General features: G+C 38.9%; 1 protein-coding gene across 9 annotated transcripts in view; it reads right to left on the reverse strand.

Moving 5' to 3' along the window:
• The window catches only part of SLC8A1 (solute carrier family 8 member A1), a 378,498-nt gene that overhangs the window by 12,084 nt on the left and 351,518 nt on the right, over positions 1 to 14,896 (reverse strand). The gene's annotated exons all lie outside the window — the stretch shown is intronic.

Genomic DNA, 14,896 nt, shown 5'->3' on the forward strand with positions numbered 1-14,896 from the left:
CCATGCTGAGCACAGAGCAAGCTCTGACCTCAAGATCATGACCTGAGCCAAAACCAAGAGTCAGATGCTCAAATGACTGAGCCACTCATGGGATTTTGACCTTAAGCACGAGAGTATGGGTATTAACAAGGACTAAATAACTAACATATCTGAAATTTGAAAATGGACAAAAAGTTCAAAGAAAATAATCCAGAAACTTCATCATGTTTACCTCTGGCTATAACTACACAATATTAAAACAGCTGATCAGTTGAAAGAAAAGGATTAAAATTGTTCTACAGAGAAACATCAGCCTGACTCCTTTAGGAAAATATTTGCATGGGTCAGAAACAAATTAAGAAGGGACTATTTTCATGGATGACCCTTCATTCATTTAGAACAATATTAGAGATTACTGACAAAGTAATTTTTTCAATTCCTTAAGTTCTTGGCTTCTCTTGGTTATTACACTTACACGGTTATTACACTTACACTGTCTTTCTATTACATAAAAATAGGTTTGAAAGAACCTACTTTAAAAAAACACAAGATTCTGATGTTTTCAATTTTGAGCCATAATTCTATTTTATAATAAGCCTTTATTTTTTTTTTAAGATTTATTTATTTGAGAGAAACAGACAGAGTGAGTGGGGGAAGGGGTAGAGGGAGAGAATATCGAAGCAGACTCCCACTGAGCATGCAGCCTGACTCAGGGCTGATCTCACAAAGTTGGAGATCAGGACCTGAGCTGAAACCAAGAGTTGGGTGTCTAATAGACTAATCCACCCAGGTGCCCCTATAATGATCCTTTATTTTATTAATACTAAATCCATGAGGGTAAAACATTGTTGTGATTTAGTCAAGCAACATTTTGCAAATTTTGAAAAGTTTGCAAAAAGAGGGCAGGTTTGGGGGTAAAACAAATAGCTGGCTGTCATCTTCCCAAGCCAGTTAGTTATTAGATACAACTGGAACTCCTTGCCTCAAACACAGTCCGGGGCTGCCCTGCATGAAACAGCATCCCTCCAGCTCACTTCTTCCTTCCTTCACGATAATCTCTCTCTTTCCCTCAACCATCCTAGCCTTTGAAGTCTGGATCATTCTTCTATACTTTGCTCTATTTCTGGAACATCCATCTCCTATTTGAATCTTTTCAAGTCCTACTTTAGAGATACTAAAGCCACAGGTGCCCCAAGTCTTGCTAGAACTAGAGGCAGCTGAGTGGGACCTGATAGAAAGACTGTACTATAACTTGGAGAAAACAGAAACCCTCACTCTTTCTTCCAGGTAGCCTTAATAGGTTCAAAGAAAGCTTCCCTATCAGTTGGGCTATATCAGTATAATTCAAAGTCTACAGATCTGCAAAATACACTGAACACACCCAACATGTGCCTTTGTCCTGTGGATATTTACCCAATTATTTATTATCCACAGACCTTCTCTTTTTGAAAGAGGTTGCTTTGTGCATTATGCATTCAGGAAATCCTGAATTCTATTAAAAGTAGGCAAACAGAGGGAACTCAATAAATAAAAATGGTCACTGCATACAACTTCAACCCAGCCCTGGAGGCAGCAGGTGCTCCTTAGCAGGTGGAAGTTCAGGGAGTTCTGGAAAGTTGTGATAATTCTCTTCTTTCTGCTCCTACTTTGCCTCGACGTGGTGTAAAAATTTTTTTCCATTAGCTTATTCCTATGGATTAATTATATGGTCCCAAAAGGCATATGTGTCTTAAAAATCCATAAAATCTTTGATCCAGCAATTTTATTACTAGGGGTTTAGAAGTAATTCTGCAAGTGTGAAAGCTTATGTATGGGAGTGGTCAGTGCAGAGTTTTTATGTTAGAGAAAAATTAGAAACCTATCATTTCTGGTAAAATTACAGCTTTAATGTGCAACTGTTAAATTATGTTTAAAGGTACAATAACAAAGTAAAACTACTTTCACTACTAAGTGAAAAAGTTCTGTAACTAAGCCTAATATAAGCCCATTAAAAAGCGTGGGTTATATATATGTTTGTATATATGTTTTTGTGCATATATTTAAATGTCCCAGGAATTTAAAATGATATATATATATATATACACACACAATAATGCAAATGTATGGTGGGATTGCTGGATGATTTTTTATTCTGTGCTTATTAATATTTCCCAATTTATTTACAAAGGGAATGTGTTTAGGACTAATCTACATTTTTAAAAGTTTCCTCTAAATAATAGAGTCTGTATGGAAAGGGATAGAAGGTTTATTTTCAGCCTTTTCTGGTCCTTTCAGGGGTCAGGGCTATGGTAGTGGGATCCTAAGAGGGAAGGTATACATACTATACACAGAGCAGGTGCATTTCAATGGGCGTCAGCATGAGGAGGAGGGGAAGTGATAAAGGGATTTCCTGGCCATCGGGGGCTAGCCTGGAGTTCAGAGTCAAGAAGGTGCCCAGGACAGGCCATAAAGTGGCACAAGAATTCTGAAAACGAACTTCACCCATTATAAAAGTTTTTTGAGGACCAGCTGTGAAAGGAAGAGATGTGTGGGTCTTTGTTTCCTTCCAACCATTCCTGTCGGGCAATGATGGACTATAGAGCAAGGCCAAAATCCTCTCAATTTTTGTATTTGTGTTACAGCAACATTATATTATATTTACTAATAGAATATTCCATTGATTTCAACCCACAGAATTACTTTGCATATTCATTTGTTAAGAGCTCTGTCCCTTGAGATTTCTGGGAAGGGATATAATACCCAAGTGCTCATTTGTATGTGGGCTCTTCATAGAGATGTAATTTGTAATGCAGAGACTAGAAAGTAAGGTGTAGAGCTATATCCAAACTGCTAAGGATACATGATGAGGCTGAAATCTAATGTCAGGTTCTGTCCTTGTCTCTCTCCCAGGCACCTAGTATAGTTCTTGGTAGATACTTTTAAAATGTCTTTTGACAAAAATTTCTTATTTTTACATCTTAGAATTTTCAGAGCACTTCTAGAGATGTTATACTATTTGCCCTTTCTGACAATTCAGAGCAGGGGGAGCAGCTACCATCAGCCCTGCTCTTTTCGGAGGAGAAAGCTGAAACTCTCTAGGAGTCAGATGGAATGTGAATGCAGGGATGGGCTTAGAATTCGCATTCTGTGAAACCTGGTGCCCAGGTCCTCCTACTGCAAGCTCGTTTCCAGTATCCTTCATTAATCCTGCTCTCATCAGATATTATCCCATGCTCTGAATCTGATAACACATCTAGATTGCCTAACTTCTAGGGCTGCTGTGGAAATCAAAGAGATAAATTATACAAATATACTTTTTAAACAATGAAGCTATGCAAATGTGGCTATTGTTGAAACACTTCGTGTTAAATGCAAATGCTCTACTCTTATGAAATCACCATGAATCACTAAGGCCTTTATGTGGATCATTTGTTGGATATTCCAAAATAATAACTAACACGGAACATTTATAAGGGGAGGGGAAGAAGTGCTGGGGAGAAAAACCCAGTGCAATTGGGTACTGTCCCGTAAGAACAGATGTGGTAGTGATAAAAGAGTTGCAGCTGCCCAGATAATCAAACCACCAAAATAATTCAAAGTAGTTATTTAAAGGAATAAGCCAGGAAAAAGTAACACCTTTTCATAATTTCTGAGATTAGAACTGCCTGGATACATTTGCAGGGAGGATAACCACAGCTTTGAGTGAGTAGGCAATTTGCCAAAGGTTAGTGACCTAAGGAGTCCTACCACCCTACTAGAATACTCCTCCATGTGTATAGAACATATGTATTCTTGATTTCAGGATTCCATGACCTTGTTTTATTTTCTTCTCAACAATGTTCATCCTCACTACTGTCTGACACTTTATCCTATTTTTGTGAAGTATCTGTTTTCTTCCACTGGAGTATGAACTTTGTGGGATTCAACATCTGTCTTGTTTATCGCCCTGTATCTACTGTGTTAAACAGGGCCTTCTACTTAGTGTGTACTCGCTAAATATTTGTAGAATCAACGAATGAAAATGAGTATAGAATAGTTCTGAATCTATGCCATGCCCCTGTATCCTACTTCTTTCTTTGATTCAATGTTTAACAAAATGGTATTAATCTCCTTTTTAATGCCTGATGACTAGTGCAGAGAGAAGACCACTTGAATATTTAATGATCGAGAATGCCACATTGTCTCACTCAGTTTGCACATCCTAGCTACTGGCATCATCTGTCAGAACATAGCCCTTTATTTTGAAGATTATTTTTCACTAACATCCTACTGTGGACTCAGGTGTAGAAATTGTAGAAGAAAGGGTTTTATCCATATACTAAGGACAAGAATACTTGATACCTAAGTTACTGATGTCAGGTTCTTCTAGATGGTTTGACCCTTTTCTCCCTAAATGTGAGACTCTAGAAGTACAGACAAAAGGACAAGTAGCACCTGACGCACTTCTGATTCAGCCTCACCCTGAGTGTTGACCCCTCTCTGAGCAGCCATGTGGTCCTCTAGTTTGACAATTGGGTTAGTTTAGGGGTTTTGGCTTGCCATATTTCAGCTGTCTAAAGCATCATCATACATAGAATCCTTCAGAGGATGTCTTTATGATCCTTTTGCACATTTGTGGGGTTTTGTTTTGTTTTACAACTGTAACCCAGGAATGAAATGGTATAATTAGTTCTCTGCTGGGTCAATTTGTAGACCCCACTGGGGATCATTTCAGTTTGGAACTGCAGCTAGTCTTGCTTGTTGTCTCAACCCATGATTTTTTATAGTGATAACCTAATAATAGCTTACAATTTATGGAGGACCATGTCAAAAAGCCCCCTGGGCTCCAGAGGGCGGAGGAAGGGAGAAAGAAAACAAACACAACACATAATTTCCTGATTGTCAGTAATAGAACCAAAGCAAGCTATTTTCTCCTTAGCACAAAATATAGGATTTATACGTGCTGAGCTAAACAAAGTTTATCAGATATGGTCACCTATAGATTTGGCATTTCTGGGTCATGTGCCGGGAAGAGTGGCTGAAGAATATAAGGCATTTTATGGATTTAAATCCTTTTCTAGAATGAAACAGAATATAAAGTAATAATATATAGTTTATGTTTCATTCCTGGGAAAAGGCAGGATGTGGGGTCTGTGTGCCAAGGAGCATTGATGGCATTCCAGCTGGCTTTGTGCATAAATGCCAAGTACCATGATTTCATGTCTATAATATGCACTCTCCCCAACAGATATTAAAATGCTTTTACAGTCACATGTAAGATTTACTTTTTAAATTGAATACCATTTTATTTGCCTTCTCGTCTAAAAATACCAATGGGCTTTAAATTCATTTTGCTGTTCATGCAGTGCCCATGACATGGCAATTAAGTTCTGCCTTTTTATGACATACTTTTTTTTTTAACTTTTGAATTTAGTAATATGTCATTCTGTGTGTAGGGAGACAATGCACATGGCCTCTGTTCAAGGCCCTGGTCTCTACTCTCTTCCTAATGGATCCAGGGGCCAATGACAAATACCTACTGGGTTACAGGCTGGGGCCAGGGATAAGAGTAAGAAGCTGAACTCATGAGAGCTGCCTCCTTAGCATTGTGTTATGATTACCTGACTATAATTGTCTAAGGATATTTAGGCTCTATAGATCATTAGACAGGGTGTTACCCCAAGATTCATAGTGCTAATTCCAAATACCATTGTGGGATATTTTCCCCTAGCGGTTTTGAATATATGAGCCAAGGTTACTGTTGGGGGAAGGATAGTGGGATTGTTTTAAGGGATGCACAAATTCACATATGCACAAAGCAATGAAGACCAAAAATATCTCACACTTGTAGTTTGCAAATGTCCATAGAGATTTTGTGGTGAACAAAACAAAAATTATGTTAAAATCTTACAGACTCTGAGATGAATTCCTAAATTCTGTGTTACTAAAATACAGTTACTACCGTGGAGAGAATCCATGCCATATTTGTATTAAAATTGATACTTGGGAAATGTTGAAAAAAAGACAAATCTGTGGGTTAGAAAGTTACATTAGTGGCTGCCTGGGGCAGGAGGAAGAAGTGGGGATTACCTGTCAGTAGCTATGAGGGATCTTATAGGGGTGATGAAATGTTCTAAAACTGGTTAGGGTAGTGGTGGCAGGGCATTGTAGATTTGCTAAAAAAAAAAAAATCACTGAACTTTCTCCTTCAAGGAGTGACATTTCTGGTATAAAAATTATGTCTCAATAAAGTTGTTAAAAAATGCAGCCTGAGGCCTGAATTTGAAAGAAAAAAAATGCAGAACAGTGGTTCTTGACATTTTTCATTTTCATTATCTTCTTTTCAAATGTGTTTCAAATCTTCTTTTCATTTGAAGAGAACATTTTTTACAAGTCACTTGTAAGAGACTCATACTTTTGTTAATCCCTTTGGAGCCAACAGGCCTACAGCCTTCAGGACACTTGAAGTTTGCTCCCTTTTGGGATATCCTTTGAGACTAAAAAGGAGAGGAAATTTATATTCATTCACATTGCACATTCCTAAAACCAGCTCTCTGAACACACAGTCACATACACACACGTACACACCCCTGAGCAGGGTGATGTTTCTGCCAATGCCCTTGCTTTGGCTGACCTAGACTATGTAAAAAGGCCCAGATAAGACCAGGATGAGGTATTTTTAGCTCCCCTTCTTTAACACTGGGATTTTTATGGGACTGAGTGAAGGTGGCTGGTGTGGGCTTGAGGCACTAATCTAAAGACAGTGGGGTTTGGGACTGGGCATGACGCATGGTGAATTCTCAGCTCCCTGGACCACCTCCGGGTAGGTGACATCACTGTGAGCATCTCGGTCCTCCTCCAGCCTCATCCTCCACGCCAGGTGGCCATGCAGTGCTGCCCCTTGGGACCAATCAAGGATTGAAACTGCTAGCAAAAAAACTTAAAAGTACTAAATACAACCTCTTCCTTGGGCCCTAAGAATAAAGGATGCAAATGGTTTTGAAATGGGTCTTTCCCAGATTTTTACAAGATGCTTTGAGTCTGCTGCATTTTGTCTGTTACCCAGTGTTTTGTAGTGTAGGATAACAGGCAGTTCTTGTGCCATTTATGGAGCAGGTCTTGTGAAATCTGGTATGTAGCCTTCCTTTGTTTGGCTCTGTCCTTATAAACGTTTGCTTTTGTAAGCTGCTTTCAATTCCTTTGAGTTGAAAGGTGAAAAAAACCTATTTGCAAGAAAGTGTGCTGAAACATATTGTGTTTTACCTCCAGCTATCTGGTCTCTGGCATAAGGTTGAGATAAGGTCCTGTGGAAAGCCCTCTGAGGAATTAGGGCCGCCTGGTGCTGCACTCTGGCTGTATTCCAGGGTGGCTCTGCCTCTTGGCCTGACTACGATCAGAGGACCCATTTTCAGCAGCACTGACCTTTCTTAGTGGCAAAGAAACTGACTGCTTATTAGGGTATCTGGAAATGAAATATACCTGCCCTTTAGGATCCTCTTGGGGGAACCGACATTAAAGCCACAGGGGAATCTTGATGCAGAGTAAAGCAATTCTGTTTTCATTCCCATTTAAACTGATGTGAAATGTTAATCATCCAATTAAATATGTATACACACTGTAGCTATGGCACTTCCTTATCAACCCGGGGCCGAGTTGAAATGCCAATGTGCAGAGTATAAAGCTCAGCGAGAGTAAAATGCAGGAGACAGGAACACAATTGGGAATGTCCACCTCACCAGAGTTCCTAGCATAGGACCATAATGAAGATAGGCTTGGTTTGCTCTTTTTACTTGCTGTGATAGTGCTGAGCTAAACACTGGCAGGCCTAAACCCATTCATCAGTACATTGAAGAAGAAAAGAAGAGATCTAACATTTTTTTTTTGAGCATCAGTTATATGCTGGGCCCTTGCTGGGTACTTGGTAAGGGTGTTTTCTTCGTGTCATCGTCACTGTAACTCTGAGAGATTTTCATGTCCTCGTTATTCAGGTTAAGGAACTAAAGTTTATTGGAGTTAAGCAATTTGCCTCTAGGGGTGCCCTACATCTTGGAAGTGGTGTGAATGGGTTTGAACTCCTGTCTATCTGACTCTAAAGTTCATGTTCTTTTATACCTCCTTGTGGATGTACATTAATACTGCACTAAGAGAAGATTTTGCATAATTTTTATGATACTGAGAGTGTTAACCAGTTCATCCGTGAGCCCAGAAATGAGAACACTAAATTTATCTCAAGTTGGATGGAGGGAGAGGAAATGATTGCATCAATCTGAATCCTTGTTGTTCTCCAGGCCAAACCGGATGGCTCTGGGATTTCAGAATGGCTGGATACAACTTACCCTGAAAAGAATATCTGATTTGTATGGGGTGCTGTGTTTCCCTTTGACCCCATCTCTGTTGTTAAGTAAGGGGGAGGCTGAATGTGTGTACTAGTAGATGCCTTGGACAGTTAGCTCTAGTGATCCTACTCCCAGAACTCCTACTTCTACTCAGAAATTTAGAAGACTGGGCTTGATTTCCAGAGTTGTCAGTAAGTCTTTGCAAAATATGACTGCTGAGAGAACATCCCCCATATGTCCTTCTTGGGTCCCACTGACCCCAGTGCCTCGCCAACCGTGTATCACAGGAATCTCTGGTCTTAGCCCAGAATGACCAAACCTCCTTTTGTGGTCAGTTCCATTAGCAACATATGGCTGTGCCGATGGGGATTGTCTTGGATTTTTATTTTTTTGCCAGCTAGGTCAGAGCTGAAAATGTTTAAAAGGGTTTTCAGTGGTTTTAGTGTTTAAATTTTTACAATGTAGGAAATGCTAAGTGTCTATGGGTATAGAAATAGGCCTTTATCATTTCTGAATTTTTTTGAAGCATGTACTCTTCTGCTTTCCATGCCAGAGGGAATGATGATAGTACCTGACCTCAAAGAGCTTGAATATAATTCTGCTGCTGCATGTTTTAAATTGGGAAATACTAAATTAAAGCCAAAGAAAGAAGTAATTTCCCTTCAATTATAATATATGTGGGAAAGAATGCTTAGAATGCTTACTTTAAAAATGAATCCAAGGTGGAATGATAGAGTGGTTGAGCACCAGATTATAATAGAGACACAATTTATCATTGATTTTAACTGGAACTGAATATGAGCAAATCATTTATTCTTTTTTGAGCCTTAATTTCCAGCTTACTCTCTTGTTCTGATAAAGTGACTTTTAGACAGGACCACCACTATATACATCCATGGGTATGGTACCCCATACATCTCTAGGGATGTCATTTAGATTACGATGATCCCTTGAGATTGCAATATACAACCTGCACAACCATACAAGTTACCTTAGGATCCACTGGGAATTAAAATAGCAAGACACAATAAATTGTAATGTACTATTACCCAAGTATACAGTATTTTTATTTTTAGAGTTACTAGAAGTTAGGAAACTAAAAATCCATAGTGAGTTGTTTTTTTCTGTAAAAACAATGTTTTCCAGCACAATGTCAAATGGTAAAAAAATAAAACTCATTTTTAGGTGAAGGGGCTAATGGACAAAAAAAAAAAAAAAAACCTCAGAGGAGACAAAATCACTTTGTACCACTTACTGATATAACCTAAGTAAGACAATAGATACTGTAAATACAGTGTGCCTGCCTAGCACATAGTGGAGCTACATGACAAATATTTTAAAATTTCCATGTCTGTTCATAAGACCTTTCCCATTCATTCTCATTTTCTTTTTTTTTTAAATGTATTTATTTATTTATTCATGAGGGGAGTGGTGCAGAGACATAGGCAGAGGGAGAAGCAGGCTCCCTGTAGGGAATCTGATGCAAGCACTCTATCCTAGGACCCTGGGATCCCAACCTGAGCTAAAAGCAGATGCTCAACCACTGAGCCACCTAGGTGCCCCCTCATTCTCATTTTCTGATGGTTTCTATTCAACATTTTGAGAGTGTAGATAATGAGAATTATTTGCTGGATTTATACCAATGTTCAGTTGACAAAGTGCTTTGAGATCTGTATTATTTAATCCTTTTGTCAACTCTTAAATTTCCATGTATTATCATGCCTATTTTATAGGCAAGAAAACCAAAGCACTAAAAGAACATAGTGAACAGCTAGTTTAACCAGTTTTTTTGTCAAGTTCTTCCTATGATATTTTGAAATCTGGAAGTAATGTAACTTAAAAATAGTACACATTTTCTCTAAAATAAGGTCTTATTTTTTTTTAAGTTCTATATACAGAGTAGGGAAAAATGCCTAAAATCATCTATTTTCTTTCCCTTCATGACTTAAAATTTCTACAGTGAAATAATTCCTACTTGACAAAACTTAAAGGATGTTCAAAACACTGGAAGTGAACAGAAAATCTAACAATGCCAGGGGCTAGGAAATAGCCCTAAAATACCCAGTTCTTAAAGCATTGTGGTCACAGGAGTAAACAACTCATAACAGGAAATTACGGGGGGTAGTTGGCCAGATCCAGGCACAAGCCTAATCAAGATGTATGGAGAAAGACCAAGGCAGAACTGAGTGAGGTAAAAATATTCCCAACTCATTAACATTTAAGAGTTTTCTCTGCAATTAAGGAAGAATGCTTGATTCTACTTGATTCCAGTAGGAGCAAGAGATGAAAAGAAAATCCATGTTTGGAATGTGATAGAGAAGTTGGAATGTCTTGACCTAATATACCCAGTTTTATTCAAGTAAATAATTGTAAGCTAAAAGAGCATGTGATCAGGGTAGTGGCTAGTGCAAAAAATGGCTGGGTTCTAAACTTCTTGCATTAATTTCTCTTGAATTTTGAGCCTGTTTTCTATAGAAACAATCTGATGTAACATAGTTACATGTTACAAGACCCAAGTCAGGCTACTGCAAAATGCCTAGTTAGCACTACACAGAATGCATCTAAAATTTTAAAAGTATTGGCCTAAGTTCTGCATCCTAAAAGCAGAGATGATAGCAGAGAAAAGAATGAAGAAGAGACAATATCTTACTCCCCATCACACTTCCCACAATAGCCAAATTATGAAAGAGGAGACTCGTGCTCGTAAGCTATGCTTGCCCTTCTAACTACAGTAACCTACCCACATGTATTCCTCAAGAATAAGACACACTATAAAAGTATCTATTGTTCCTCTCCCTCAATAATAACTTTAATTCTTTGCTGTCTCTAAGTGTTAAGAAGAAAGCCATCTGATCTGAGTAACCCATACTAAGGTGTAAATAAATGACTGATTTGTACATTGATTTATAGATACAGCACATCCACACACACGTGCAAACACATAGGCATTTACAATTGCATTACTTATTTGTTAGCTAGGCACCTTTTTGGGAGCCAAAGAAATGAGAGATTGAAAGGGCAAAGTTTTCTGCTCCCATGAAGCTTCCATTTCAGTGGGCAGAGGTAGACAATAACATTCAAAAACAACCCAGAATATCCAGAAAGTAATAAAGACTCTACAGAAAATGGGTGATATAACACACTTCACACTGTGTGGTTAGGAAAGGTCTCTTTGACGAAGTGACATTTAAGATGAGATATAATGAAGACAAAGAACCAGTCTTGTGTAAATGAAGGGGAAGGGCATTTTAGATGGCTAGTGCGACCTCGGGAAAGGAGTGAACTTGGTGCACAGAGGACAGTAAAAAGGCCAGTGGGGGCTGAGAACAGTGGGCAAGGAGGAAAAGAGAATGGAGAGACAGGCTGCAGACAAATCAGATTGGTCATTGTAAGCCAGGGACAGACTTCTGAAGTGTATCCCAAGTAGGGAGACCTTAGAAGATTGTAAGCAGAAATGTGGTCTGACTTACATCTTAAAACAATCCTTAGCAGACAGAGAGGGCCTTGCAGCAGTCTGAGAGAACAGCCTACCTGGCCTTGGTGGCAGACAGAGAGCTAAGTGGGTCCCATCATGATATGATATACTTTAGGGGTAAGATCTGCAGGAGTTATGAAGGGCTTGACTGTGGGGATGAGGTAAAAGGAATCAAGGACACTGAGTAGATGATACTGTTTTCCTGAAAAAAGGCAAGATCTGGTTCGGTTCAAGGATAAGGCAGTCGGATAATGGAAATAAGCAGTTCTACTTTAGACATGGTGATTTGGTAATCATTGGCATGCTGGTGGCATTTAAGCCTCAGAGACTGGTGTGATGGGCCAGGGAGTGAGCCCAGAAGGGGAGGAGAAGAGAGCTAGAGATCAGGCTTTGCTTACTCCAACATTAAAAGGTAGAAGGAGATGATTCAGGAAGCTCCTCTTCTCTAGACAAGTAGCTCTGCAGAAGGTGAGTCAGGAAAAGAAGGCTCTTGCTCTTGCTCTCCTAACAGGTATGGGTCTTTAAGGTCTTCTAGGCATACTAAGGTTGAGGGGGAGTGAAGACACTCAGGCGCCCCCTTCTGCCGGTAGGTTATAATGAGCATTTGATTCACAGTATTGGGAAGAAGCTCTGTCTCACCTGGAAAGGCATAAGCTCCTTTCCCCATAGATTTTGAATATGATGAAAAAATACTTTAGATAAGATATTTAAATATTTAATCCTGCCTCAGGGCAGGCCATCACAAGCTGAGAATCCAAGAGTCTCACCTACAAAGAGGCAGCAGTACATCAAACACCAGCTTAGAGCTCTTCTACTTTAGGAAAAGGGTCAAGACATCAGCCCAGAGAAAAAGCCGGGCCTCAGGACCAATGCCCATTAATGGTAAGCTCTGAGTGAAAAGAATTAGTTTCTTTTATTCTTCCACCTGTAGAGATTGGGCTTTGTCATCTCGGAATAATAGAATAATTTTTTTTTTGAGCCAGGAAATATAATAAAGCATTGCTCTGAATCATCAGGGTTCAAGAATAAAGTCAGAAATATTATGTTTGTTCAGCATCTTGTTCAATTTGCACAGCTGTTTTGGGGGGAATGGGATGTCTGTTTATATAAATATGAGATTACCTGTGAATATTGTGTGGGGAACACACTGCACAGCTAATATTGCAGCAAATTACAGGAATCCTCCTGATGACAAAGTAAAGAAATCTGTTTCCCGATGGGAAGAATTTATGGCAGTGAAGGAAAACCATTTTGACAGTGAATGTTTCTGATGTTTTCTCCCCAACAGGCTTTCTTACCTCTTGATGCCCCTACCTGGGTTCTGAGCCCATTTTAAGTGGCAGAACAAATGACTCCTCCAAACACTAAGGTTTAGTGGAATCCACATTTCATGTTACGGAAAAATGATATGGTATGGCTGCCACACTCTTCAAAAGAATTTAATACAAGAGATGCACAGAGCTACTTTGGAAGACCAGTATATGGGAAAAGGAGCCAGTTTTGAGGTACTGAGATAAGGAGCTGGGAAACTTAAAAAATATATATTTTTAGAAACAAGGATTTGATGTAGTAAAAGCATTTTTTTTTTTTGATCATTTGGAAAACAAGAGATGCATTTGATGGGACCAACTGCTGACTTCCAGAGAGGTAGGTTGATTTTGAGTAACTCTGATGAGAGACCTAATTTTGCTTTCATTATCATAATTTGCACATATTCTCCTCAAGGGTTAAACCCAGGGCCAGAATGTGTGCTAACTTGGGCACCATTTGATACAGTGATTTAAGCCTTAGGAAGAGTAGACTCCAAAATATTTTCCTGTAGTAACCTAAGATAGAGTGATTGGTAACTATTATGTTTAGTTCTTTTTGGTAAATGTGTTCTCAAAACAAAACAACTCACAGTATGAATATTTCAAGGTCTTCCTTCTGCTTGCTAAATTTCTGGTTATTTTTGGAAAAAAATAAAAATAAAGACCCAAATTGGAACTGATAGAAACAGCTGGTGTTGAGAGGGAGTCCAATCTCCTCTGAGCATCAGCAGTCAACTGGAAGACTTTGCCTACTTCTGGCCACTAAGATAGTAGTAAAAGGACCCGCTAAATCCCCTGAGTCCTCCATTAACTCAGTGACACCAGAACCACATCGGGTCCCTTTTTTTTTTTTTTCCACATCGGGTCCCTTTATCAAGACTCTCAAATGGTCAATCAGTTGGATAACACCATGTGCAATGGCTCACCACTATAGAACTGGACAGTTTTTTTCTGGTTACTCAAGGACGAAGTATCCAAATTTATACTGGTCAGATCATCCTCAGCTATTCATAAATAACTAATAACAAAAGCTGGTGTTTTAATCAAATTCCTTCTATGTTTCAAATGCTTTAGCAGATGCATAATTTATAGGTGTTTTCTCCAGTCCTTACCACAATTCTGCAAGTTCAGTATGATTATCCCTATATTACAAATAAAGCAAGGCTCAGAGACACTGAGATGATATCTGAGTGGAGATGATAGATATTCACAGTGAATTCCAGTGAAGAGATATATACATGATTTAAACTGCAATCGTTTTTTAGACTCAAAACCAAAAGCCAGGGTTAGCTGTGTATCTGTCAAGATGTCAACTAGTACTGGGGCCTGGGTCCAGAACCTTGGTTACAGTAGGCTCTGATGTGCACCAGAATTACCTGTGAACTTAAAACACTCATGTTTGGGTCTTTCCTCTAGATCTTTTGATTCTGCAGGTGGATGGTGGGTTATAGGCATTTGCATTTTTTTAAACAAGCTCCCAGGTAATTTTGATGCTCACCAATGTCTGAAAATTACTGCTATCAATGTCAGGTTTGGGAGGATGATTTCTTAGAAGGCAAGCAAATATAATGAGCTACAGTTGTAGACTGGAAGAAAAATTCAGCTTATAAGAAATGCATGAAGGGACATCCATGAAATGTGTACTTGTTCTAATTGCTTTGGCTGGGATTACTTATGCCCTGTCCTGATCAATGTCTACTTTTTTTTTTTTTTAATTTACTCACATTAACACTTTGGTCAAGGGAATATTGTATCAGGTCTTCAGTAGATATTTATTTCAGTTACCCAACCAGTCAGATTCATGGAAGTCATCCAAACGTTAGTAAGTATATAAAAGT

The sequence above is a fragment of the Nyctereutes procyonoides genome, unplaced genomic scaffold, assembly GCF_905146905.1.
Source record: "Nyctereutes procyonoides isolate TBG_1078 unplaced genomic scaffold, NYPRO_anot_genome, whole genome shotgun sequence".
NCBI lineage: Eukaryota > Metazoa > Chordata > Mammalia > Carnivora > Canidae > Nyctereutes > Nyctereutes procyonoides.